This window comes from Canis lupus, chromosome 25, assembly GCF_003254725.2.
Source record: "Canis lupus dingo isolate Sandy chromosome 25, ASM325472v2, whole genome shotgun sequence".
NCBI lineage: Eukaryota > Metazoa > Chordata > Mammalia > Carnivora > Canidae > Canis > Canis lupus.
In genome coordinates this window covers 3,876,277-3,891,499 of record NC_064267.1, presented here as the reverse complement: position 1 = coordinate 3,891,499, position 15,223 = coordinate 3,876,277, and positions in this window count along the sequence as shown.

Sequence of the window (15,223 nt, the reverse complement as noted above, 5' to 3'; positions counted from 1 at the left end):
ACGAAAGTTTAATGAGAGGAGGGAAAAAAGAAGTTGATTAAATTTAGGCAAATCTAGGCTTTGATGGTCCCATTAAAGGTTTTGAGCAAAGTGATTACTATATAAACCTAATATTTTGACATCTAAATTACAAAGCAGATAAAATAAAGGGTTTAATTTCCATTATAAAGATCTTTTAGCAAAGCTAAAAGATTATGGAAGTATTATTTTAGACAAAATCACTTTGGATAGATTGAAATATTTGTTTACAACTAAAAGAGTTGTGAGAGATTAATAATTAATGAGCAGAGTGACTGTTAGTAACCACTGCTAGTTAAAGATCATTTAAAAATTAAGGTAATATTTCAATTCTAATTGAAAATTGACATTTGTTAATTTACACAATTTTTATTTATGTAAAACTTCAAAATCATATCTACTGCATTTGGCAAAGTATCTTTCAGATTCTAAAATATCACTTGCTGAAGAAAATTCCAGAATATTTTCAAAAATATAGTCAATCAGTTACTCTGCTAATTACAGAAAAATAGAAATGCAGCTCAGATGCCAGCCAAGGCACCCTGCCTTCATATAAAATTGACAGTAAAATACCTGCTTCTTCTCAGCTTCCCTAGGGATGACAGGGCTGGCTTTTGCCTAGAGACTTCTCTCTTGAGTCTCTTGTATTAAAATAAGTTGTCCATTTTAAAAATACTACATCTCCCCAAATGTGGAACAGGCGGCCAACTTTTTTAAGGGATTGATGAATATAAAATAAATAAACTATGTAAAGGAAATAAATGTTTAACATCCACCCAACTCTTGATTCTTAGACCAGTGCCCCTGAAGTACAGTTCCCTGTTTCAACTTCCATAGAACATGTCTCCACCCACCACTGGAGACTTATAGTTTCATATGGCTCAAACTAATATTGTCCTTCCCTGATAAGCCATGTATCTGAAAAATGCCTCGATGTGGTCAGAGGTTCCAGAGAAATTCAGAGACCTATTACATGCTATTACATGCTATTTCTTATTCTCAACTAATGGCATAACTTCAGTGATCCCACAGCAAATCTAAAACATCTGACCCATGAAATATACTTCTGAAATATTGTCCCTTTTTCAAGATTTAAGTAGGACCTAAAAACTTACAAAGTACAACTATTTTGTTACAGAACCTAAACACTTGGCTGTGGAGAGACAAAATGAAAATGATTTTCAAGCTGAGATGTTTACAAAAGTGGTTAAAGGACCTTTTGAGTAGAGATGAATATAACTGACTAAAACAAGTTTCGGTATTGTCGGAATACAATTGGGGGATTTAGACTGAGCATTTTCATTAATTTAGTATTCAATCACATCCGCTGTGGAAATCTCTAGGGTTAGTAGGCTTTTTCATCCCAGGCATTGTCTTCCTAGGTATGAGCACTAGAGGCCACAGTATGGGAAAAAAGCTGAATTGGGAGATGGTGATTCTAATTTACATACATGGCGATTTGCCTGGAGATTTCTATTCAAAATGCTCTCCTAGAGTCTCTCCTAGGAAGAAGGAAAAGCAGCTCATTCATTACTCCTAGACTTGACTGGAATATCAGATTGATGTGTATGCTGTGAATTTAACTTCAAGGAAGAAAAGGTAATTTTGGAAATATGAATATTTTAGAAGCATCATAACAGATCCCTAAGGACAGTTTCTTTGCTTGGTGAAACATATGACTTTCTGTTACAATTCCAGACCCAGGCCTTCCAGTGTGTCACAAAACAGCGCCTGGCCTTTTATGAGGTTGTGCTACTCCTATGACAGGAGAATCTATAGCACAAAGAGCCCAGTACACTCTAAGAACACATATGGGACAATCTGGATCTCTCCCACTCACAAATACTCTAAAACTTGTGCCACCTAGTGTAGCAGCCACTAGCCACATGGGGCTACTGAGCACTTGAAATGCAGCTAGTCTGAACTGAGATGTGCTGGAAATGTAAAACACACACCAGGTTTCTAAGGCTTAGTACAAAAAACATACATACACATACATATATATGTAAAATATCTCAATATTTTGCATCGATAAAATGTTAATATAACAATATCCTATCATATGATGATAGTTTATGTTAAATATACTACTAAAATTACTTTTACCTTCTTAAAATGTGGCTACTAGAAAATTTTAAATCATATATATATCATGCATTATATTTCTACTAGACAGTGTTCCTTGAAAACTGAAAATCCATTCTCTTCCTAACTACTAGGGCTGGACAGAACCCAGCAGGCATGCCAGATTTGGAAGCCTGAGCTGTAACTTTTGATGGTAGATGCTGTAATGAAGGCTTGTGTGACAGTGCAATAGAATTTACCCTGGTAAGCAAGGTAATGGGCAAACAAATGGTCTAATAACTGTTTCCATGACTGTTTCAGAAAGGAAGCTTTAGTTCTCAAATTGTGGTCCTCAGACTAGCAGCAGCAACAGCTTCACCTTGAAACCTGGTAGATATGTAATTCCTCAAGCCCATCCTTGAACTCTGAGGATGGGACCAACTAATTTCTGTTTTAACAAGCCCTCCCAGGTGATTCTGATGCACTCTCAAATTTAGAACCAAATTTTAGTTGTAGCTCATTTAACACCTCACCTGCTTCGGCAGTTGCAATTAGTTACTATCTCACTTAATAAGTAAACTGTGTGACAAAAAAGAAATGTACCCTAATTACATAGCTATTAAGTGGCAAAAAAAAAAAATCAGGATTTCAACTCCTGTGTTTTTAATCCTAGAATGGATGATCTTAATCAGATGTCCTCAAATCAGGACAGGGAAGGAGAGGAGGAGAAGAGAAATAAGGAATCTAGACGAGTGATGATTAAATATTTTGGAGTAATCAACCCAAGAACCTGATGAAACTCTGGTGGGTCTTCCACAAGAAGCAACAAGTGTTGGTGAGAATGCAGAGAAAAGAGAACTCTCCTACACTGTTGATAGGAATACAAATTGGTGCGATCACTATAGGAAAACAGTATGGAGGTTCCTCAAAAAATAAAAAAATAGGGGTATCTGGATGGCTCAGTCAGTTAAGCATTTGCCTTCAGCTCAGGTCATGATCCCAGGGTCCTGGGATCGAGCCCCATGTCAGCCTCCCTGCTCAGCCAGGAGTCTGCTTCTCCCGCTGCCACTCCCCCTTTCTCATGCTAGCTCTCTCAAATAAATAAAAATCTTCAAAAAATTAAAAAATAGAAATACCATATGATCCAGTAATTGCTCTACCGGTTATTTACCCAAAGGAAACAAAAACAGTAATTCGAAAAGATACAGGTACCTATGTTTATTGTGGCATTATTTACAATAGCCAAGATATAGATATAGAAACAACTTAAGCATCCATCAATAGAGAAGAGGTCAGTCTCTCTCTCTCTCTCTCTCTCACACACACACACACACACACACACACACACACACGACGTAGGATGTTACTCAACCATAAAAAGGAATGAAATCTCTCATTTGTGACAACATGGATGTACCTAGAGGGTATTATGTTAAGTGAAATAAGTCAGACAGAGTAAGACAAATACCATATTATTTCACTTATGTGTGGAATTTAAAAAAAGAAAACAAATGAACAAACAGTTAAAATACAGAGAACAAACCGGTGGTAGGGGAGAGAGATGGGTAGGGAGATGAAGGGGATTAAGAGGTACAAACTCCAATCATAAAATAAATAGGAAAAATACAGCATAGAGAATGCAGTCAATAATATTGTAATAACTTTGTATGGTGACTACATTTATCAGGGTGGGCAATGAGTAATGCAGAATTGTCCAATCACTATGTCATACACCTGAGATGAATATAACATAGTATGTCAAGTGTACTTCAATAAAACAGTGTTTTCTCCATTGGCTTAACTAGGAACAAATCTTCATTAGTGATTTATAATCCCAACTGCCTTTTAGCAGAGGGAGTAGCAAGCATTGAACTGATCTTGAAATCTGAAAGGGGCACGGTCCTGAGGAATAAGGCAGGCCACAGACCTTGACCACATTTGGCTGTAATGTCAGAGCACTGCTACAAAACAAGTAAAAAACTTTGCTAATAGTATCTGTCTTTCCCACTTGAACATAATGTTAATGACAGGAATTTCTACCTGTGTTGGCATTAGGAACAAATTAGGCTGAAAAATGGATGTACAATGAACATGTCTTTGTATTTGTGATGCAGAGGGTATTTGCAGAGTCTGAAGCTCTTTGATAAGCACAGTACAGCTCATTTTTAACCTAACCTGGAACTTTTATAATTTATTTCCAGACAATGGTGATCAAGTGCTTAGGGATGGTGAAGGAGGGGAGGCTTGTCTCTTTTTATCAACCTGCAAAAATAAAGCTGAACATTTTATTCTTTCATAAAACAGAAAGCAGGTTATCTTGAATTGTATTGGTAAATCCTTATTGTTTCTTTAATAAGTAAGTCTACATTTCAGAAGATAGGAAAATATTAAGGGTGAATACATAACCTCTGTTCATTTGGCATTTGTTTAATGACTTGGAGTAATAGGCAGTCACTGATTTAAATGAACTAAGTTCCAAAATTCTATGCTGGGGAAACTTTTCCATAAAAATTATAAATACTAATACAATTGAAAAAATATATACACAAAAAAAATACATATATACACAGTATTATAATCATATATAATTACATATAATTACATTAATAGTTTTATATTTGTTTTTCTAACTACATCAAAAATTAGTTAAAATATATGCTTTTGGAATCAATCTGCAAAATCTAACCATTATTTATGGCACTATTTCTGTGGTGAAATGCAAATTATGTTAGAATCCTATTTAAACCTACCATTGGCTAAAAGAGGGACTTTTAATGCTTCCTGTGACTGGAAAACAGATCAGGGATTTTTCTTTCGCTTGGCTCCTGTGGAAGCACTTTCCCCTCTTTGGCAGCTCATACTGCAAAAAAGAAGGAAATGCGCCCCCTGGTGGTGACCACATACATGCATGAAATATTCATAAACAGGTGTTTATATATTATAAACTGTTTATGCATTCCTTTTCTTTCCCACCATGAGATTTTAAAGTACATCCTTAATATCCACTACCTGCCCCTGCTCCACTGCCTTTACTTACAGTTTTTCTTTGGCTCCTTTTTCTTTCTATATTGTATTAAATTTCATGGTCTAACACTCCTCTCCGGCAATATGAATAGTCACTCTTTATCTCCTGAATATTGAAAACCTAGAACATGCAATGATATAGGGGCTGTGATCTCCCTTGTGTTCAAAAACAAAAGCAAAAAAACAACTAAAAAACCCTTTCTGTCTGAATTACCTTACCTGGACTATATAATTAGCACCTTCTTATATATTACCTTACCTCTAATTTTTTACCCACACAATTCAAAACATTATGTCATGTTCAGATGTTTCTAAATTATATCATAAGTTTCTGGGTAGAAAACTTTTTTTATACTTCTACATTTATTCATTCACCTCAGGAATTATCACATTTGTTCATTCATTCACATACTCCACTCATTCAAATAATGACTATGAAACATGAATGAGACACTTTTGGTGATGTCACTGGTTTCACGGAGCCTAGTATAGGGCTATCCTACATCATCTATGAGTTGGAAAGCTTGTTGCTATAAAACAAAAACAAAAAAAGTCACTGCAAAAAGATGTTTCCCAGTATTCTGATATAATGACCCTCTTTTCTGCCCCTGTTTAATATAATCTTATGTCTAGCTGAGATCTTATTTTGTGTGTCAGCCAAGTGGCATAAGTGGTGGGAAAACATAGACTCTGAGGAAAAAAAATTTGGAGAAAACTCCTGAAAAGTTCCAACTTCTCACTGTGAAACATGGGGGAATGTCATCTGCTGAGAAAGGAGGTCAGTGCTTAAGGAAAAGTACCCATGAAGTAAGTGAGAAACTACTTCCTAGAATCACTTTGAGTGTCTCACTGAGATTTGAGGACCAAAATTATATAGTAATAACAAGCTGTGATTTCCTCCAGCAATATTCAACACTAGGTATAGGGCAGAAAAGGTCAGTTTTACCTTTTAGCCAAGGTCAGGACTTGGGAGGCTGATATCACTGGAGGAAAGTAAGGCCCAGGAAAGAGAATAGTCAGAGAAATATTTCTAGCCAGGAAAGGGGGAGAAATAATGAAGGTCTAGGAGCTTGAGGGCCTAGGAAACTCAACGGGGCATGGTAGGTGAAAGTTGGATGACTAAGAAGCTATGGTCAGAGACAATGCTTTGTTTTTTTAAGATTTTATTTATTCATGAGAGACATACAGAGAGGCAGAGACATAGGCAGAGGGAGAAGCAGGCTCCTTGCAGGGAGCCTGCTGCAGGACTTGATCCCAGGACCCCAGGATCATGCCCTGAGCCGAAGGCAGATGCTCAACCACTAAGCCACCCAGGCGTCCCTAGACAATGTTTATACTGGAGTTTCCAACTTCAGAAATGATTGGGGAAGATGAAGTTGAGGATGGGTTGCTCGTATAGAATGGAAGTTGTTTTGTTAAGGGAGTCAAGTTGAAGCTTGATGGATTTCCTCACCAGAATGATGATATTATCTATGATTATGTCAAGAGTTCTGGAAGTCACGACTCCTGTGAGTTGGTGCCAAAATCTTCAACGAATGAAGGCTTATGGAAGGGAGAGTGTTAGAACTACATGGTACAAAACTCAAAGAAGAGTCATCAGAAAAATGCAAAAGGGAATTTTGCCTGTTAGTGAAGTTTAACTGGTTTACAGTTTGTTTCATTCTATGAAGCTGCTTATTTTTCCTATATAACAAGCCAGAAAACATAAATGTGGTTGATAAGAATATGAGAAGTATACAAATTCAGAAGTAAATACTTGGAAAGAACTTACGGTTTTATTTTGTGATTTTTTTTTTTTTTTAATGAAAGGTAATTTGCCGGTCATCATACATTTCCTATCTCATTTAAAAGTCACACAAACTGACATTTTATTAATACATTATGCCTGATCAAAATCATATTTTGTTTAATCTAAGATCCAGGTAGAGTTTTAAGTGTTATAACTGGGAAACTTGTTTAAAAGGGTTAAGCCTAAGATTAAATTTTTAAACGATTAGATGGGAGGATGTTCTCTTTCTGCATCACTTCTCACCCAACTTAGGATAGAAAGTACAAAACTTATTGCAACATAACAAAGGTCCCTGAGCATTACAGTCTTATTTCAAAACTGAGAAAATGTCATACTAAGTTCTTTAAACTCAGATTAAAAGAACAGTATGGGAACTCAAAGTGATAATGTTAAATGCTAAGCATAAATCTTTATTTCTTCATCAAATAAATGAGGAAGTACAATCTATTGGTTAGAACATTATAAATGATCTCTATTTTGTGAGACAGCCCATGGACAGGGTTGTCACTTCTATAGTTTATACTCTTTTAAATTCTTAAGACTATCACTTGACTTGCCTAAATAATAACCAGGTTACTATTGAGAATTGTTTGTCCTCAGCTAAGCAATGACCCAGGAAAGATCATGGCATATAGTTACAATTCCAAGTGCATAAGATACAAGAGCGAGGCAGCGAACTTCCTTGATATCAAGTCAGGCATTTTCATAGGGATGGGCAAGTTTGGGAGGAATGGGAGCAGGCAAGAGAAAAGGCGGCAAGTTAGTGGAGTTGGAATGGTGACTTGGTTCTGGCTAGTTCTCAAAAATCTATAGGCCTACCCTGATATAAACTTGAGCTTCTTGCTAGGCCTTTGAACTATGCAAGAACACTTAGAAGAAACTTGGCCAGCCAAATATCCCCATGTGGTTGTACTCTAATGCCTCAACCACATCCCCAACTCTCTACTTGTTCCTCTGTTCAATTCTCCTCCTCATCCATCACATACCAATGAAGTCATCATTGTGAGTAACTTCATGGAGCACATTAATTATGTCCTATGCATACAAATTTAAAACTATCAGGCCTTACCCCCCACCAACATGAAATGGGGGTGATGTTGGTGTAAAGTCTCTTAATATCTTTGCTATCTTTGAGAAAGCTGAGGTTTACTTGAAGATGAAGCCACAAAGGTCCTCATCTTTGTCCCTTCTGTTGATCCCCCCTGTGTGCAATGGGAATTCCCATGTGCAAGGAGAAACATGAGAATTCTCAAGATTGTCATCAATGTCATCTAAACTACCAAATGCATGGCCCTCTTGCCTATGATCATCCAGAAAATTTTCAAATCATGGAGGAACTGATAATCACAGTGCATGCCATCAATGCCACCCACAGGCTGTGGGTGTCCCCTCTGGCAAACCATGATATATATCATGGTCATGTGATGGTCATGGTGCTGTCCAGAGTATCATCCTTGTAATCAACAACACTGCCAAGAGTCTGTCATGGATCTGACCTGCTGTTTAAAGAAAGCTTCAAAGTTTTACATCAAGAATGTGGTAGAGCAAGTGATGGGAAGTCCCACAAGAGAATCCTGAGCAACACGGAAGACTAGATTGTCTCCCATGACTTTAACAGAGTCATCAACTCCTCCACCTTGATGCAGGGCCTGGCATTGCCCTCAGTGATCTCTTTGGTAAGCTTATTTGTAGGTAGGGATTTGAGTACAGCAACCAGCTCGTAGACCCTCATTGTCCATGTGGTTCCACAGAGTAAGATTTCCCTGGACAATAAGTCCAAAAGCCTTGAGGTAGAGAGCAACTCTCAGCTGCTGGGAAGTTGTTGCCTTATCTCTAGCCCCTAATACACCGAGAAACTCCCAACCATTCACAGCTCCCATTACAAGCCCCTGAAGAACCCTACCTTGGCATGTACCATCAGCACAATCAGTACCATACACTGTGCCCAGAGAAGGAAAATCTACAAGGGTTCCCCACTGAGAATCACATCCAAGCTCTTTAGTATGGCCTTTTGCTTCCTTATTAAGCTCTCAGATTACTTTTCTGTGCTCATGTCTAACCATTCATTCAACCCAATATCCCATATTCTTCAGCCATACTCGCCTTTGTGCTGCATTTTATTAACTCTGTTTTTGGTGAATATTGTTTTCTTTTCTTGAATGTTCTTTCTATGATCGTTGTATACCTGACAAATGATAGATCATCTTGAGGTATTTGGTTTAACAGTGCCAAAGAAAAGTCAGAAAGGGCTATGGAGAAAGGTCTTGATAATGAAGAGTTAGCGCCATGTTATTACTTTTTGATGAAGCAAATCACTGATGACTGTTGGTTGTGAAATAGCTAGATACATGATGCTACTGAAGAGGCATGACCCAAATGTCCCCTATTCTCCATTGCTTCCCCTAGCCCCACTCCCCATCTCCCAATAAAATGCCTTCCTGCTAGAATTACTTTCCCCTGTACTTTAATGAGAAACCATTTATGAGTTCCTTCATTTCTAAGATTCTAATGAAGAAATCTAGTTTCTTCATTTCTAAGGTTTACTTGGAAAAATCTCATGCCTTCCAGACTGTTCTCTAAGTCCTTCTTGTAACATTATATTCATCTTTTCCCTCTTTATTGGGGTCTTTCAGTTTATCCACAAATATGCACAGATGCCGTATCCTAAATCACTTGATTTTAGTGCCCTTCTAGCTAATATCATACTTCTTTTTTTTAATTTATTTATTCATGATAATCACAGAAAGAGAGAGAGAGAGAGAGAGAGAGAGAGGCAGCGACACAGGCAGAGGGAGAAGCAGGCTCCATGCAGGGAGCCCGATGTGGGATTCGATCCCGGGTCTCCAGGATCGCGCCCTGGGCCAAAGGCAGGTGCCAAACCGCTGCGCCATCCAGGGATCCCTAATATCATACTTCTAACCTTCCACATCCAACACCTCCGGTGAGCAATATATTAGTACTGCCTCCATTTTGTTATAAGCCATTTCTCCACTGCCCTATTTAGCTTCCTTCTTTGTCTTCTTCACTATTACCCCAGCTCTCTCAAGGTTATCTGATGACAACAATAATAACGACAAAAAAAAAAAAATCAAGATACCAAATGCAGTGCCTTATTTTCAGTTTCCATTCAATATAGGTGATCTATCCTAGATCTTGAAATGCTTTCCCCTTAGTCTTTCAGGACACCACAACTCTTTACTTACCTCCTACCTTTCTAAGCCTACCCTTTCAGACTCTCACATAGGTTCCTCCTCTTCCTCCTCCTTCACCATAGGATGTCCTTGATTCTCTTCTCATTCATCAGATATTTCACTTTCACATTGACTACCATTCCTGCATGGTCCTATATACAAGTCTTGACTCCTCTACCACGCTCTGGTTCTGATTTCTGTCTGCCTATGGACAATGTCCAACTATAGAGACCACCAACACCTGGAAAACATCCCTACAACTAATTTTCATCATCTCTTTTCCAAAGATACCTTTATGTCTATCGCTTACATATCCCTTCTAGAACCATATTAAAATTATAAAGGAGATAAAAGGTCTCTTTTACTTTAAAGGCTTTCAGAAACTATAACTTCCTAAAACTTCTTTAGCAAACAAACTTTATAAACCAGGCTACAGAGAACTAAGGGGAAAATGACATTTTTTTGCACCTCAAGCTAGATACAGTTCTGCAATTTAAGGCTCTAGACCAAAAAAAGTCTCATTTTACAAAGAAAATCACTTCTAGGGAAGCACATAAAGAGGGATGGATGGATCCTTAAAAGACTAGAGAGGCTTAGGAGTACTTACCTTAGAATTATTTGTTTAAGACATAAGGCAAAAAAGAGATCTTAGAAAAAATAAGATGCTATATGAATGCAAAGATTGTTTCTATTCTAATTATGCTAATTTAATTCATTTACTCCATGGTTATAATGCCATTAAAGAGTTCAGAAGATTTAGTCATCTTCCTCTGTTATAGAACTACTTTAAATCTTTATTTTTTTCAGCCATCTACCTTTTGGTGTAGTATCCTTTTGTACAAAATATTCCCATTAGAAGAAATATTTCTGACTAACCCTTTAAAATATGAACAAAATAGCATCTATTCTGGATTGCTAGCTGCTCTTTGAATAATAAGTGTTCCTACAGTTAAAAATGGATAATTAAGGCCTGTTTTAGAGACTTGTTTTCAGAGAAAGGAAGCTCAGTAATTAAAATGAAAATGGAAATGGAAACTGATCAGGAGTGAATAACAATTTTCCATTTCCATTTAACAGAATCTCTCAGGCACTAAGTTTTATTCAAATTACCCAGGAGGCTACTCAAACTATTTGCTTTCCAAATAACCTCAGACTTTGACTAAAGAAAATGTAAGCTATGTTATTTTGGTTCTATAACAGAAATAGGAATGAAATGTAATCAAAGTTCATGTTTGCAGTGGAGGTTGAGAAAGATGAAAAAAAGAGAAAAAAAGAGCAAAGATGTGTTGATCAGAAGTAACTGGCCAAGCCCCTCTGCTCCCTCCCCACCACAGCCTCTTCCTGGGAGAATCCCAGCCAGGAAAGGTCACCAAGCAGTTTTCAGGTTGCTATGCCTTCAAAGCCCATCTGCCTCTCAACCTCCACAGCTGGCAAGGAACTGCTGCCCATTAAGGGACCACTGCAGTTCTCCAGGATGGCCTCTTCTGGCTAAAGGCCACAGACATAACCAGCATCAAAGATGCCCTTTATCTACTCTCATAGTGTGATGGTCAAATATGTTCAGCCTCAACAACAAATGAGAATCACTGAACACCATAGGCCTGGGAGAGAACCCCCAAACACCTGAAACATCCTCTCCAAGAAAATCTCAGAATCTCATAGACATGAACAGGAGAGGGCAATGAAAGTAAATCTCACTTCTTGTTTTCTAGACTAATAATGTTACATTTCTAATTACAATCCACAACATTCACACCAGCTAAAGTGATTAATTTATCTTACTTGTCACCTTCATAAAATTAAAGTCATCTCTCTACCTGAGATGATTGGAGAACAGCTTAGCAAAAATCAAACAAACAAAAACCAAAAACAGTAATTGCCTAGTATTATTTGAAGGAGCTTCATTTTTCATATAACCTTTATTCCCAAAATCCTGTTTAATGAAGAAAGTAAAGTATTACAGACATCAATCCTTATAGGCTTCAGACCCTATTAAAAATCTAGAGATAATCAGAAAAAAACTATTATTAAATGTCACGCATGGGAGGCTACATGTCTGTGCAGTGTTTAATCTGTTGGCTGATCTTGCACACGCTATGTTTAACCATTATCTTTTTATTAACATTTTTCCCAGATAGCTTTGAGTGTTATAAAGAGGTATCTTTCCAAATGATTTTCATATAATAGAAAAATTGTGCTCAAAACATTGGATGGTTTATTTTTGTTCCATTATTTTCCCCCATATATGCATAAACTCAATTGGATTAACATACTTGAAACTTCTCATAATAACAATTCATTTCAAAAAATATCTTAGCATTGTAAGTTACAGAACAGTATAGTGTGACAAGTAGAAGGCACAATCCTTGATGTGAAGAAAGTTTTATTTGGATATACAATCAGTCTTGAGCAAAGCAAACAATTAGGAGATAACTACACAATTTGAATTATATAAGTCTTAACATAAGCAAGTATATTTGACTTACAATTAACATTTTTAAGGTCACTGTCATGTTTTGTTGGATATACTTCTAATTCTTAATATTTTTTGATATTTTAAATGGCATGTTTTATTTAACCATAGGTCTTAAATATTTCTGGTATACAGAATGCAATTTATCTTTTTTATAGAAAGTGTATCTAGTGAACCTGCTGATGTCCCTTATTAATTTTTTCCCATTATCTTTACAAAGCTTTATTGGAACCTGTATGTCATGATGACAATAATTCAGTGTCTGGAAAACAGTGACAAAAAATGGGTATCCCAGACCCAGGTTTACCCAAATAAATACTGGAAACCAGAGAGCTCCTTCCTCCATCTCCCAGCAGGAACACAGGGCATAACAGCAGCTTCTGCTGACTTGGGGATAGGAACCTGCCATTATTTGAGGTCTGTTATTAGTGATAATAATGTGCCACTATTTTCTCTTTTTTAACATAGACAATCATTATCTATGAGTAACTCCAACTCGATTCTTTCTTTCTTATCCTTATATCTTAAAAATTTTTTTTAAAAAGATTTTATTTATTTATTCATGAGACACACAGGAGAGAGGAAGAGACTTAGGCAGAGGGAGAAGCAGGCTCCCCACGGGAAGCCCTAGACCTCCAGGATCAAGCCTTAAGCTGAAGGCAGTCGTCCAACCGCTGAGCCACCCAGGCGTCCCTTATCTTGATATCTTTTATATCATTTTCTCTTTCCTTATTTATCAGTTGGGACCTCCAATTCAATGCTGACTTGATGCTGTTGTAGCAGGCATCTTTGTCTCATGCTGATTTTAAAGGATATGATGTTTCTAGTGATCTATCAGTAAAGATGATATTTGCTATAAATTTTTGGTAGGTACTTTTTAAGTTATTTGTTATATTTTTTTATTCACTGTGATAATTTTCAGTAACTTAGTATTCATAGATAGCTTGAAATCAAAATGAATATGTGCGCCCTCCTCTAACAAAAAGATCTTAGAAAGCTTCACCTAAAATTACTCACCTCACCAGTTATTCCTACCCCAATTCCAATTCTTTTTCTGTTACCCGCAAAATTAAATATATTTGTCATAGACACAACAGTTTACATTTATCCATATGTTAAACTTTGCTCATCATTTCTTCTTACATTTCACCCACATTCTTCTTTTTTCTTCTTCCTAAAGTCCTTTAGTAACTCCTTTAAAGAGGGTCTATTGGTAATAAACTCTCAATATTTATTTGTTGAAAATGCCTTTATTTTGCCCTTTATTTTCATTTAGTGAATGAAATTTTAACTAGGTATGTATTACCATATAGACAATTCTTTTTTTTTCAGCATTTTGAAAATAATTTTCTCCATCCTAAGACCTCTTTCTATTGTTGATGTTGAAAAGTCTGGGATACCTGGGTGGCTCAGTGGTTGAGCACCTGCCTTCGGCCCAGGGCGTGATCCTGGAATAGAGTCCCACATCAGGCTTCCTGCGTGGAGCCTGCTTCTCCTTCTGCCTATGTCTCTGCCTCTCTCTCTCTCTCTCTCTCTCTCTCTCTGTGTGTGTGTCTCTCATGAATAAATAAATAAAATCTTAAATTAAAAAAAAAGTCAGCTCTCACACTAAGTACCTCTCAAAAGTCTGTGGAGCTTGTTAGAAAGGTAGATCTCAGATCCCTACAATGACCAATTGGATAAGAACTTTAAAGTGGTAGGGACATGTCTACATACTTATTTACTAACTTTGCAGATGATTCTGGGGCATATTAGAAGTTGAGAGCCTAACAGTAATTTATGTATAGAGAACTTAATCTCCTCCTACTTTTAAAATCTTCAGGATATTATGATATGTCTAGATATAGATTTATTTTATTTATTGTGCTTGAGAATTTTTATTATTCTTGCATCTAAAGATGCATGCCTTTCATTAATTCTTGGAAATCCTCAGCTATTATTTTACCAAATACTATCTGTCCGACATTTTTGCCTTCAATAACTCCAATAACATGTGTTCTAAACATTTTCATTTTTCCTTCCCTATAGTTTTTCATGTAGATCTCTACACATTAATATTCCTGATGTTTTCATAGGAAAATAATTTTTGGAGAATCTGTAAATGACTACATCTGCATAAATTTAATTCAACAATTTACCCAGCAAATACTGAGTGACTTGTACACACACTTCTAATCCCAGAGTCAGAAAAGAACTTTCCACTAAAATTATATAGCATTTTATTATTACTGTAGTACCTTAAAGCTTAACGAGAGGAGCATCACCAAAAAATATACTGTAAAATGGAATGAGACCTTTCTAGTGTATATTCATGAAGTAAAATCTTTTAGAAGACATTCAAGGCAAGCTTACACTATCTATATTTTCACATCTCAATGTGTTCTTTCACAAAAAGGTCCCTATGTATCATATCTTTGTTAAAATGCAGTAACTTATGTTTAAAATACTTCTCAGAGAAGAAACAGCTAAGCTGAAAAAATACAAGATATTTTCCTTTGACTTTAAAATTCATTCAATTAATAGTTGTATTCATCGACTTCACAGAAAATCTGTTTCTTGATATTTCAGGGACCTTTCATCATATTTGGTGATTCAATTATTTTCACAGAAAAGAATGTCAGCAGTTTTAGAATGCCAGAACAATAGCTTCATCTGAACCTCTGG